We start from the raw sequence: 14,363 nt of genomic DNA, 5'->3' as shown, positions 1-14,363 counted from the left end.
TTTGAGTTCTTTGTAGGTTCTGGATATTAGCTCTTTGTCAGGTGAGTAGATTGCAAAAATTTTCTCCCATTCTGTAGGTTGCCTGTTCACTCTGATGGTAGGTTCTTTTGCTGTGCAGAAGCTCTTTAGTTTAATTAGATCCTGTTTGTCAATTTTGGCTTTTGTTGCCGTTGCTTTTGGTGTTTTAGACATGAAGTCCTTGCCTATGCCTATGTTAGGACTGAATTTTTAAACAAGTTAGCAAAAAGCTTAGAAGATGATAAGGTTCTAGCCAGAGAAAAAGAATGACACATATGCTTGGGTATGTGCACATGATGTTTCTGTGGGTAAGAAAAATATATATAAATACAAATACAGATAGAAATGTGAAAATTGAATTAGTGATAAAACTACTTGTCTTTAGTGTTAGTGAAGTATCCTGTGACTACATGATTAGAGAAACTCAAAACAGCTGAATTCCATCAAATGTGATTTGGTGTCCATATAAACATTTTAAACCCATGTTCAAAACTGAACTACTGATCTTACTCCCCAAATCTACTCTACATTCAGCTTTCCTGATCTCAACTGACGGTAACCCTGTCCTCTTTTCTGAGGCCCAAGCCATAGAGTCATTGTCACCACCTTTCCTTCTTTCACACCTCACCACATTGAAATAGTCTGCTGGTTTTGTCTTCAACAGACGCCCAGAATTTGGCCACTTCATACCACCTCTGCAACTTCTGGGGCCGCTCTCTTCTGTCATCATCCTTCTCTGGGATGATTGCAGTCACCTCCTAACTGGTCTCTCTGTCCCTCCCACAGTCTGTTCCTGACACAGAAGCTAAAGGATTCTGTGAAAACATGAGTCTGACCAGGTCACTCCTCACCTAAAACTCTATAATGATCCATAATTGCACTCAAGGAAAAGCCAGAGTTTTTACAGTAGTGTTCAAGACCCCAAACCATATGACGACTTCATTATGTTTCAACTCATCTCCTTTTACTCTTCATCTTGCTTATTCTGCTCCTTCCAACTGACTGATTTCCTAGTCCTCCAACAGGTGAGCCCTGCCTTTGGGCTGTTTCCTCTGCCTGGATGGTCCTCCCTTAGATATTTACGTATTCACGGGCTCCCTCTTCACCTCCTTCCAGTCTTTCCTCAAACTGAACCTCATACTTAACATTTGCCCACTCCTGAGGCCTCCCCTTATCTTGCTTTATGTTTTCTTTTTTCATAGTGATATGACTTTTTTTGACACCTTATTTAATTCATTTCTTTATTATGCCATTGCTTCTTCTCTGTGTTCCTTTGTCCCTTCCTGCTGGAATGGAGGCGTTTGAGAACAGGACTCTTTTTTTGGTTACTGATGTACTGCAAACACCCAGAACATTGTCTGGAAGATGGGAAATGCTCGATAAATGCTTGATGAATCATTGAATTAAGATGTTTAGGCAATGTGAATAGATTTTAAATGTAATTGGAAAACAGGGACTATTACTCAGATACAATTGCAGATGTGTGCTATCAGCACAGCAAACATTGCAAGGTCATAAGAACCAGATATCTGTCTTCTTGTAAGACAGGTAGGACAAATAGAATAAAAAAATATGCAATGTGGTTTTTATTTCCCCTCAACTATTTAAAAGCTAGTGAAATAATTTGTGTCTTACAGCAATGAATGGAAATCCTTAAATAAATCCTATGAAGTAGGTTCTGAATTATCTGAGACCCCATATAGAGTATCCAGCATGTGTCATACACACAAAAGGTGCTTAGTCATCATCAATTTTTGGTGTTTTTCTACATTATACAAATGTACATGCACTTTACATAATGAAATTGGATTAATTATGAATATTATTTCTTTATTGAAACCTCATAAACCTCATAAATTAACTAAACAGTACTTCATGCTTTGTATCTCATCTGGCATTTAATTATACATCTGTTTCAAATGAAGAAAGTTCATGCTTTAAAAACTCTGGTGAATTGCTTTGGATTTTAAATCTTTGTGCAAGAGGACAGGATGTCATTGTTATCCAGTTTACTAATGTGATGTGATTGACATTGGTCCTCAAAAGATCTGTGATTCACTTCTTTTTAAGGTGTGGATGAATTCTGTTCACTGAGATGACCGGTGGTGACCTCTGTGCAGAAGATGGGGACTCCTCTCCACAGGACCTGGCCTACTGGGTCACTCCACCCAGCAATGGGCATTAGGCTCTTAAGTCCTTTCCCAGCCAAAGCATTCAGAACTTCACCCAGGCACCAATCAATGAGGGCCAGCTAGTTTTTGTACATGCCGGTATGTTACAGAGAAAAACAATGTGAAACTAAAATGCACTTTAATCAGTGGTTAATGTGATGATCATATGACTGAAAACCACAGGCCATCTAGAAACTCTCCAGGCACTAGACTTTTTAAAAAAGTGACAAGTTTTAATAAGGCTAATAATAGCAAACATTAGCATTCCTATAACTCTCATTTGATTTACTCAAATTTTCATGTAAGGTCTGTGCTCAAATATAAGCTTCTCTGAGAGCCTTTTCCTGAACACCACTAAAATAGAATCCCTTCTCTGCCACGTTCCATCCCTTTCCCAGAATACCTGACCTTATAGTATAGATTGAATTGGATATTTGTTTGTTATCTGTCTTTCCCTATAGATTATAAGGGCAAAAACTTTGTTTTGTTCATTGTTGTATCCTTAGCACCTAGCAGTGCTTAATAAAACATGGTAGGTGCTTAATAAACATTTGTTGAAAGAATGAAATAATATTGAACACCTATTACGTATCCAGTTATAAGTTCCAGATGTTAGGAATACATTAGTAAACACCACAAAGAGAAATTTGTTCAATGAATGAATATATGAATGAATGAATGAATATAACTTTAATTCTAAGAGATCCTGACTTTGAAAGGCCTTTTCTTCTTCCTCCTGTTCATCAGTAAATCAGTAGGCCAAATGACTGCTGTAAATCTGCTGAAGGTGACCCAGCCACTCTGCAAGGGTGGCTTGGCTTTGTTTTCAGGCTGCCCTTGTCAGAGGAGAAGCAGGCCATTCCCAGTCTGCAGCACGAATGGGAGGGAGCATGAGCTAGGAGGGTTGGACGAGAAAGTTAAAAAGCCCTGTTTTCAGTTATTTCAAATTATCTTCTTTGAAAATATAGCAAAGAAAATAAAGGTAAAATATCCTCTAAATCCAAATGGAGTAATTTCCTGACTACCTTCACAGTTAATGCAAAGGCTCCCCAAAGAATCGGAAAAGAATTTACTATGCGAATGCTCTCACATAGTGGTTCTAAACCTGTAGCCTGGACTTGTGGAGGTTAGTTTCATTGCAGCAAGGTCCTAAATCTACCTACATATGTACCAAAGCTTAGTTTCTAGACTAAATGGTATTTTCCACATGCAAGTTTCTATTTTTCAAATGTGTGAAGATGTGCTGGTTAAATAAAATACAATTCCTCTGAAGAGGCACTGAATCGATAGGATGTTTCTGCCACTTATGTATTGTTAGTATTATATAAGTATTGTTAGGTGAGGGCCTAGAAAGTTTTTCATTTTTATGAAAGGATTATAATATTTTCAAAATGGAGACGACTGCTCTAGAGAATTGCACAAAAGAAGTTTTGGTTTTCTAAAACTGTGAAATCCACAGTAGAAAGGAATTATTGACTAACTACCACCTGTCAGGCACCACAAGAGGTGCAGTTCTGCAATCCATGTCTTTTCATCACATGAGGTCCTCTGGGCCATAGGGAGGAATGACTCCATTTTCGAGATAAAGAAACTGAGGTGGGTGGATCATGAGGTCAGAAGATCGAGACCATCCTGGCCAACATGGTAAAACCCCATATCTACTAAAATAAAATAAATAAATAAATAAATAAATAAATAAATAAATAAATAAAAAATTAACCGTGCATGGTGGTGGTTGCCTGTAGTCCCAGCTACTTGGGAGGCTGAGGCAGGGGAATCGCTTGAACGCAGGAGGCAAAGGTTGCAGTGAGCCGAGATCATGCCACTGCACTCCAGCCTAGTGACAGAGCAAGACTCTGTGTCAAAAAAAAAAAAAAAAAAAAAAAAAAAAAAGAAACAAGCTCAGAAAGATTAAGTTTGTCACAGCTTAAAGCTGGGCTTTCTCCACTAGCTGCCACCCACTGAAGGGTAGAGTAGGTAGAAGAACTGAAGTTACTATTTTCAATGAAGGATTAAAACAAAAATTAGCTTGCTGGATTGATTTGTACACTACCAGGTCAATATTTACTTTTGGTGAGTGGAGAAAATAATTTCTCCTAGAAAAGTAGGAAAGAGAGTTAAAGGCAAGCTAAACGTGAGAGCCAATCCATTACATTTTCTAAATGGATATGGAGGCAACTAATAACCCTCAAAGTGGCTGCAGCCCAGCTGCAGATGAGGCTGTTGCTGAAACCAGCTGGTTCTCCCCTGGTGCATCTGTCCGTCATCAGCCCCAAACAAAGACTTGGGCTTAAGTAGTCTCTCTTAGCATTTTATATTTGCAAAGTGTTCCACCAGTAATTGAATTCATTATTCCACAACCTAAGTAGGTTGATAAAACCAATATGTGGGAGGCTAAGTGATTTATATAAGGTCACCCTTCTGGAAGGTCTATCAGGAAAAATCTGAGATTGTACAGTGGAAAATGCACAGGTCAACCTTGCTTTTTGTGTTTCCCTCCTTATATTTATTTGGTCCTAGTCTGTCAGAGCACACCCGATACAAAATTCTATATTCGCTTTGATATCATTCTTTTGATTCCATCTCTATTTTGTTTCTGGATTAATGAAGAGTTCAAAGTGCCTAATGGCAGAAAATGTTCTTTCCTTAATTGCATGTTTCATTAAAAACTTTTGAAGTGCTATTTCTAGAAAAACAAGCAAATGAAAAAGAACATTTGGTTGTAGACCCCTGTTATGAATCAGACAGACTCAGACTTCTCTCTCTCTCTTTTTTTAAATGGTGACTTTTGAGTATACTGGGAATTTTTTTTAAGTCTGTAACCTTGTGTGTGTGTGTGTGTGTGTGTGTGTGTGTGTAATCAGAACTCTCAGGGTTTGCTTAGATAACAAGGACTTGAGAGCGTGTTATGCCATTGACCTACCTTTTATTAAATCATGTTTCTAGGGAGTACTTGTACAGAATTGCAGAGTCTGACGGTGTCTCCTTTGTTCCCTGCCACGTGGTCCCTGAGGGTAACAAAGACACATTTCTACCCATTCCATGATGCAACGACCTGTGGGCCTCCAAATGTACTGCTGGGTGGACATTTTCAAGGGATGATGGGGATATGAACATTAGGCTGTCTGCATAGGAATCTTGCCCGGTGCTTTGTGAGTCCCAGCATTCCTGGGAACTGGATCGATAAGGGATCCATCTCAGTTTTAGCTTTGCACATAAGTTAATTTATAACTTTACTGATATCACTAATCCGTTGATAGGAGTGTGGGAGTAGAATTCTCTTCTTGTAGAAATTTCACAAGAGCAGGGCTGGGTCTTTCCCTTTTTTCTTTCCCTTCTTAGCAGAATATAGCCCGCTTGAGATAGTGAAATAATTAGAAGTGCAGGTAATTATTTTGTGTTTTTATAGTGTTTTATATTGTTTATCTATTGCACTGGGTTGCTATAAGGATTTAAATGAGAGTATATATAAAAGCAAATTTTGGTCCTCCCCATTTGGCAGATAAAAAACATGGAGTTAGCAAGATGGGGTGGTGTCTGTAGTCACAGGTACTTGGGAGGCTGAGGCAGGAGGATCACTTGAGCCCAGGAGTTTGAGGCTGCAGTGAGCCATGATGGTGTCACTGCATTCCAGCCTGGATGGCAGCGCAAGACCTTGTCTCTAAAAAAAAAATCAAATAAAAACCATGGAGGCTTGGGAAGACTCAAGGTCATGTAACTAATAGGGATCCTAAGGCTCATGACTAAGTGAAAATTCCGACTCTAAATCCTGTTCTTGCATGGGGCCACTCCTCTGCTGTATGTCTGGGCCAGTGTCCCAGGGCTGTCTCTGCTGGAGAATGTTGGTTTCCTAAGAATGGGGCCATCACGGTAGCTGTTTATTTTATCTCCTTCTCGATATTACTGAAGAATTTTGACATGCACAACCAGGAAAATATGTATAGCAATTTAATAAGCAGCAACGATTACGTAGAAATGTTGTGTTTTACTCTCCTTCGTTAGGGAAATATTGCAAGCTGGCATTAGTCAACAATTTTTTTTTTTTGACTCACATTTATCCCCTACTAGTCAAACTTCCTCTACCAGCTTGTCCGACTTTGGCTATTTCCCTTTTGCTTCCTTCTTGCACCCAGCCTTAAAAAGTGGGCCTAGCTTGAGACTCATAGAATTTGCATGGTAAGCCAAAATAATTATAGTACTTAGTATGGTGAATGTTTTAAGGTTAACCATGACTTCTCTGCCCTGACAAATTTGAAAATTATCTTTCAAGTTGGTTATTTTAAAGTAGAAAGGATTATAGTTCTAAATGAACTTTTTTTTAATGAACTAAGAAAAAAAATTAGCCAAAGTATATTTTCATTTTGTTATATTTTATACGTATATAAATTGAAACACATTCTATTTATTTCTGTAAACTTTACTCCCCAGAAAGGAGTTTTATAACCAGCTTTTCACCTTGAATGCTGCCATTGATTTCGTTTGTTTATCTTTGGTGGTGGTGTGTTGGAATATACTGTGGCTTTAGGACCTGGTTTTTCGGCTTATCCAAATTGCACTTGGCTTTTTTTCCAAAAAGTACTGGGGAGGGATTGACCTCGAGAGTTTTGTTTAGAATGGTCTAGAATATAGGCTTACATAGACCCAGAATTAAGCAGCCCTTCAGCCAAGGGTTTTCCTGGAAAAGTCTGTGACTTCAGTCTCTGGTCATGAGATAGAAGGAGCTACATCTCACCACCAGCTGTCTGTCCTCCATGGTAAGAACTAAAGGAGAAAAGAAAGGAGAGGGACTCACAGTGTGTTACTAAAGGGTTTAGAGCAGGGATTTGTAAACCTTTTAGTCAGTGGCTCTTGAAACACTGAATTGAATATTGTAAGATTTAGTGGGAGGTAACCAAGAACTATGAGAAAAGATTGTCAATCCTCAAGGAAGTAATTAAAGGCCTATTAATTGGTGAAATGAGAGCTCTACACTCAAGAGTACACTAACCATGTAAAACATATAGTAAGTGTCCAGTGAGTGGTACAGAATGGGTGAGCTGCAGGAATTTGGAGGAGGGAAATGTCCCATAGACTGCAAGGGTCAAAGGGAGCTTGTTGGCCAAGACAAGCCTCGAGCTGCCCCTTTAGAATGAGCAGCATTTTGGTGGGTGGCGTCGAGGAGGGGAGGGCACACCAGGGATGACAGCAAGACCACGAAGTGAAGACTCAGGGAAGGAAGGATGGGTTTGGAATGTGGGGAGGAGAATATGTCAGATTTCTTGAATGGTCAATCGCATTATTTCCTGACTCGGATGTCATTTCCTCCATTGAGTTCTAAGTAGAAGAGTATAGATGAGATAGCGTCAACTTAAAAATAAATACTAACTTCTGAGTCAGCGAGACTTACACTTGACCCTCAAGGAATTTGCTTAACTATGCTAAGCCTTATCATCCCTTCATAGTGATGAGGAAACAAATGCATACTTCTTAGGGTTATGATATCTAAAAGAGAGGGTAGGGCTGTGTCTGTGCTGTGTCTTGGTATAGCTGTGCTCCTCACTGTAGGGTCTTTCATATATTAGGTACCTGATAGTGTTTACTGAAGAAATATCTAAGGCTTCCAAGCCTAGTGCCCATGAAAATCTGGCTATGTTTTTTCATGAAACAAACATGCTGGGATACAAGGATTTTGAGAAATCCTGTGTTTTTAAGGAGGATAAAACAGATTTCTTTACTCCATGACTTCTCAGAGACTTCAGAATGTAGATTTGCTTTTTCAAATCTCCATGAAGGGCATAGGGAGTGAAGTCTTGCCAGACAGATGTGGTTTCAGAGCCTCTTATGACCATACCCTTTATTGGGCAGTTATTCTATGGATATAGATTTAGGTAGGGCCTTAGAGAAATCATTTCCAAATTAAATGCCTGGAGCTCATTGATGAAAATATGAACTGCTTGGATGAAATATGGTGGGCAGGAGGGAAATGATGCTTGCCTTTCAGAGAGTTGGGCTGGGTCATCAGAGAGGCTTGTCAGGCAATTGCAGGGGTGAGCTAGTCTTGCTTACTGAATATGTTGAGTGACTGCTGAGTAGGAATTAAACCTAGATACCCTTCTGGCTTACATAGCTGGAGAACAGGATGAAGATTGATGTGCTACAGCTGAGAGAAAAGCACTCTTGGCCTGGGACAGCTCTGGTGGCTCCTCTACTCCAAAAGGCTGAGATAAATGAAATAATATATATTTTAAAAAGGAGTCCTACTTGCCAAAGGCAACCCTGGACATGATGGAACAAGTGAATTATGAATTAGAGCCCTTTATAAGAAAGAAGGCACAGTGAGGAAAGGTTTCTAAGAAAAACTGAAGATGGACAAGTTGGATGTGGGGGTGGCCAGAGACTACACACATTAGAGACATAATCCGTCTGAGAGGAAGGGGCATCCTACTTTGACAGGTGACAAAGGAAGGTCCCCGGTATGGCTTTATGTAGCATAGACTGAGGCCACAGAAACACTGCTCTTAGTCTCCCTGGGGTGACCTCTGATTCTAGCCTCCCAGCTCCAGAAGCCAGAAGGTGGCAATGACTGCAAAATGTCAGCAGCAAGAAGTGAAAGGAATGTAGGTGGCAGTTACCAGCATCATATGAGCATGTTGTGTAATAAACAAACTTGTGCCAAGACAGTCCTGAACTTGGCGCGGAACTGTGTTCTTGTGGCTGACTTGCCCAGGCACTCACCCCCAAGGAGCCCCAGGACCTAGTGTCCACCCCAAAGTTCTCAGACGTTTTAAATGGAGCCTCCAAACTGAAGGCTTAGGACAATCCTTGCAAGTTTGGAAATCTTGCAGATACAATGCTGGTGTCTCCTTGGACTTAGCTAGTGCCTAGTGTAGTTTGAGTACTACGGTTGGTGGCCCTTGCTCTCTAAGACTACAATGTCTGAGCAAAGAAAGCAAAACATGAAGTCATTCAGGAAGCTTAATAATTGTTAGATAGTTAACTCAACTTCATAAACAATTTAGGAAGTGCCTTTTCAGAGGGCTACCCTGCGAAGGCCTAATGCTAAAACCTTTAGCAAAGGCTCAAACAAACGAGATGAGAGAAGATTCTGGGCTGGAAGAACCACGTGAGTAAATTTCAGACCTGCCATCCTGTAAGGTTGGAGATGTTCCCCAAATCATTGCAAAGTAAAGGGATATATACTCCAACTTTGTGCTCCTCTAAATGTGGTCCATGGGCCTTCCAGTCTGTAAACCGATAAGAATTGAAAGCAACAGGAAGTGTTTAGAAATTTGTATAGCAATTTGATGTTGCTATGACATTTTTATTGTATTTTATAAAATTATTTGTCCATGGTGAATTAGGTAACACTGATCCTTCACCACAGAGCATTTGAACGTTCCCAAGCCTCTCTGGCTCTAACTTGAGTGTCTCCAAGTCTCTCTGGCCTTTGGTTACTAATGAGGTCACATTAGCACACAAACCCATGTGTCACTGGTTCTTTCCCCCATGGCATTCACATGGGCCCTTCACTCCCCACAATGTCCATGCATTTGTCAGGGTCCCCAGGAGATGTCTCACATTTGTTCAAGAGCCACCCTCTGCCCCTAGGTATCAGCAGATGGGCACTCCATTGAGCAACTGCAGTCGCCATCAGGCCAGGACGCCTCTACCCACCCTCCAAGGGGAGAGTGCTATCTCCTGTGTTCTCAGCACTACGCAGTTTGCTTTCCCTTTCATGTACTGGGAGCTGAGCCTGGGGCCACACATGCTGGCATTGCCTTCTTTCTCTAGGGATCAGACACTAAGGCCTGGGCTGGAGGTAAGAAGCCTGTTTCATCTGGGGCCCTAGTAGCAAATTATGTCCACAGATAGATGCCTCAGGGATCACTAGCATCTTATAGACCAGTTTCAAGTTACAGCTAGCCAGTGCCCCCTATTATAACCAAGTTATAACCAAGTGTTTTCCAGAGAGTTTTCAGGGATCTGTACAGATTATTTTGTTAACTGGCAGCTTTTCTGTGCTTTATACTTACTTATATACATGTTTTAGTCTTCACTTAGCTTCCGTGAAGCCCCTTTCATCTCATGACCTGAAAGCTGTGACCAATGATGTGGACAGTGCAGGAAACAGAACTTTAACTTTTCCAGTTTTAAGTTCCCCTAGACTCAGGAATTTGGTGAGACTGAACTCTGACAGCAGCACAGAGGAAGTTGCCGTTTTTACCCAATATCTGGTGAGTCCTGAGGTCTGTGCTGCTGAGCAGGGCTGAGGGGCTCTGCAAGGCGGGCCTCTCATTTGTCTGCATCCTGTTAAACCAAGCAGGTGTGACCCTTTGCCCAGGCAATTACTCATTTCAGCTGTGCAGGTTTTAAAACTGGACAATCTGTAGGGAGCATATGAGACATAATTGTTAGAAAACACTGAGAAAATTTAAACTGTGTATTTAATAAATAAAAAGGGATCCCCTTATCGCTGAAGACTGAGTTAAAATCCAAAGCATAGTTGCAGGAATAAGTCCTGCAGGATATATGTGTTTTCATTTCTATTTAATATGTAATATTATATATGTTATTTAATATAAGTGTGTCTCTATAAATATGTGTTTGTATAATCTGCATTTGAAGCCATTTGTTTTAAACTTCACTGGTGCTTACCACTACCACCACACATACTTTCTTATTTAACTGGCTAAGCCTTCAAACTTTTTTTTTTTTTTTTTTGCATTCTAGCCAGGAATCTGACTGACCAGACATGTTTACTTATATGTGATTTTATTTTCTAAAAGTCTATGCTTCCAAATAGTCTTCTTGAATACAACTATTTCACTTGTTTGCCATTCAACTTTCTTTTTCCATTCTGAAACAGTATTTACATGCATCTGAGAACTGATTTGGCTATAGCTTTACACAACTAAGGGATAAAAAAAAAATCCAAAGTTAAGCTTAGAGGAAATAGCAAGTGTAAACCATATGTCTGCCATTAACCTTCGAGCCATTTCTCTCCAGTATGATGTGGCAAAATTGAATTTGGCTTTCGCTTTGCAATTGCCTTTGTCTGGGAATCAGTTTAAGAGAACTGGTCATGATGCTAGTTAAAGCTCTGAATGTGATGCTGAAAAGGGAAGTATGAATTCTCTAGCTCACAGATGCACCCAGAAGAGGAAAAAAAGGATTAGAATTAAAACTCCATTGTGTGGGGGAGCTGAAATGCGCCCAAGGACATCAAAACATGTCCAGAGTCAGTTTGCGTTTCGAATACTTATAAGAATGATAGCAGTCATATAAGGACGCTTTGGCTGTAGCCCTAGTTTTTTTTTTTTTTTTTTTTTTTTTTTAATTGAATACAATCATTGCAAGCATTATTTTCAACTGCTTTTGCAAATATACGGTATTTTAGATCAATATTATCCAAACAGTCGACACAGTAGCCAGGATCCTCTAGGTGATGCTGCAGTGACAAACAAATCTCAGCAGCTTACAATAACAAAAATATATTTCTCACTCACGTTGTCCATTCGTGTGGGCTGGCTATGGGTCTGCTCTATATGTCATCCTTATTCCAGCATCTGGGTTGAAGAAGCAGCCCTTCTCATGGGCATTGCTGTCCTTGCAGCAGGCGGGAGAAAGTGATGGTGGAACCAGAGCAGGCGATGTGTTGTATTAAGGTTCAGGGCCACACAGGGGTGTCTAGGATGAAAGGCCCTTGACTGCTGGTCCATATGGAGATGGGAGAAGGCTTCTGTCTAGAAGCACAACCTGGGAAGTCCCATGAGTGAGGGGTGGAGAGAGAGTTTTGCTCTCCTTCCCGAATAGACTGGGTGTCCAGCTTTTCTCACCACACACCCTTTCCTCTCCCACGTGTGCACCTGTGACACCAGTAGCCTGGTCCAGTGCTTTCACTCAGAGGACAGATGAGAGATTGTTTTGTCATGTACAACACATTAGAATGTTTATCAGGCTTTTTATGCAAGGCACACACTCCTGGCTATGACAATTTCTTTCTCCTGAAAGGAACATCTAAGATAAATTTACAGTCTATAGAAATTCAGCACAGCAACCCACACTTTCTGCACCCTTGGTGTGTGATGGGCAGACAGAACTTATAATTTAGGAATCAGGCACTCTGTTGCTGCTCTTTGATCTACGACTGACTACTTACTGACTGAGCACAAGTTCCTTGGCCTCTAAAGTCTGAAGATCTGGATTAGCTCTGTGACTTCGGGCAAATTACCTGTGCTTTAAACCTTAGTTTCCTCATCTGTAAAATGGGAAAAATAATAGCAATAATAATTGACAGCATTTTGAACATTCATCATGTACCAAGCACTGTTCTAAGCCTTCTATTATATTACTATTATCTCCACTTACAGATTTAGATCCTAAAGTACAGGAAGGTTAAACAACCCATCCACAGGTGCTCAGCTTATAAATAGCAGAGCCAGTATTCGAACCCAGGGCCTCTGACTCTAGGTCATACTCCTGTCAACTAAGCCATGCCTTCCTTCTGGTGTTTAAATGTGGAATAAGACAGATAATGGATGTATAGATAATAAATGCTTGACACATTTCCCCACATATAGCAAACACTAAATAAATGGTAGCTAAGGTATATGTTATTATCTTTTCATTCTTGGAAATGTGAGAAATTCCTTTCCTAATAGCTGAAAGTCGAGTTTCACAGGCGAAGGGAATTTTCTGGGACACTGTGCTTACCCTAATGTGCTACAGTAATTTAATGAATGGAAATGAGGCCGTTAGAGGAGAGTGACTTTTGTTCCACCTTGTAATCCACTTACTGTTTCCCTTTGGGTAGAGCCCCTGGTGTTCTCCAATACATTTCCCTGAGTGACGATGAGAGGGGAGGGCTGAGAAAAATGTAATGGGGTCTCATGTGGGGATTGAACACTTCATTTTCTGGCATAGCAAAGGTTGGAGGAGCAACGAAGCCTGGGGCTGGGGGAGCTCCAGGAACCTCATCCCAGTGGGTCAGAGCAGCTGAGAGTGCTTTAGCTAAACTAAGGTGTTTTTACAAAAGATGTTTGGTTAAATTTCTGTGCATGTCATTGAAATACTCTGTCTCCCCTTCCACTTTAATCATCATAAAGAACAACAATAATGTGGGGAGAAGAGGGATTGTGCAGAGAGAATTCTGTAAGGATATAAACCGAAATGCCAGCTCTGGCTCTTTCAGGGGAGTAAGTTATCTTGATGTTTCTGTGTGTGTGTGTGTGTGTGTGTGTGTGTGTCAGTTTCTGAGTATAAAAATAATACATGTTTATTATAAGATAAGAAAACATTAAAACATTAGATTTATGTCGAGAAAGCACAGAACATCACCCGTAAGTACAGTACAATGGTTGTTAATCTGAAGGCATTCCAATTCTGGTTAGCTTGTGTGTTCAAAAATGCACATATTTATTTGTGACTTGGGAAGAGTAAAAACTTACTATTAATCTTCCTGGCTTTCCCTTTGCCAGATCCTGTCTCCTTTTTCTCATGCGAATAGAATGTGAATCTTTTCCTAAAGTCTACAGTTTTATGGCCTCTGTCAAGCAGGACCCTGGTCAACTCTCCGTCGTTTTATAATGGCTCAGATTTATTATCCAGCACCTCCAGAACATTTTGAGAAGGAAAAGAAACCTGGAGACAGGTTATGGAGTTGGTGAAGATGATCAAAACCTTTTCTCTGAAATGCTTAATGAAGACACTTATTAACGCATACTATAATTAGTTCTCTTCAATCTCACTTATGAAAAAAAAAATACCCAGGAAACAATTTCAATTGTAAAGTAAGTTCAGAACTATTTAGCTGAGTATAAATGATCAAATGGCTTTGATTACTATTTGGTTTCCTTGATAAGTTTTTCTAATTTCAAGAGTCAATTCCAGTCAATAACCTACTAAGTTGGGAGTGTTTCACGTAGTTGATGGTTGAGTGTGCTTTCACACCTTTACTTGAAAGCAGTAAATGTTCCCAGCTCTCTACTGCCCTTCACTGGGAGGTAAAACCACCATATAGTTTACAGCTAAAACTGGTGCTTGGTCATGCACGGTGGTTCAGGCCTATAATTCCAGTACTTTGGGAGACTGAGGCAGGAGGATTGCTTGAAGCCAGGAGTTTGAGACCAGCCTAGCCAAAGTAGTGAGACCTCCCCCAACCTCCGCCCCCCAGTCTCCATAAAAAATTTTTAAAAA

General features: G+C 40.3%; 1 protein-coding gene across 1 annotated transcript in view; it reads left to right on the top strand.

Moving 5' to 3' along the window:
* Window positions 1-14,363, top strand: part of LOC102140273 (hypothetical protein) — a 52,844-nt gene that overhangs the window by 23,756 nt on the left and 14,725 nt on the right. The window contains exon 5 of the mRNA XM_073993449.1: window positions 2,089-2,288. The gene's annotated coding sequence lies outside the window, so the exon portion shown is untranslated. The remainder of the gene's footprint in view (window positions 1-2,088; window positions 2,289-14,363) is intronic.

The sequence above is a fragment of the Macaca fascicularis genome, chromosome 6, assembly GCF_037993035.2.
Source record: "Macaca fascicularis isolate 582-1 chromosome 6, T2T-MFA8v1.1".
In the NCBI taxonomy this organism is placed as follows: Eukaryota; Metazoa; Chordata; class Mammalia; order Primates; family Cercopithecidae; genus Macaca; species Macaca fascicularis.
The sequence above is the reverse complement of the archived record's forward strand: the minus strand, read 5'-3'. Positions and strand labels throughout refer to the sequence as shown.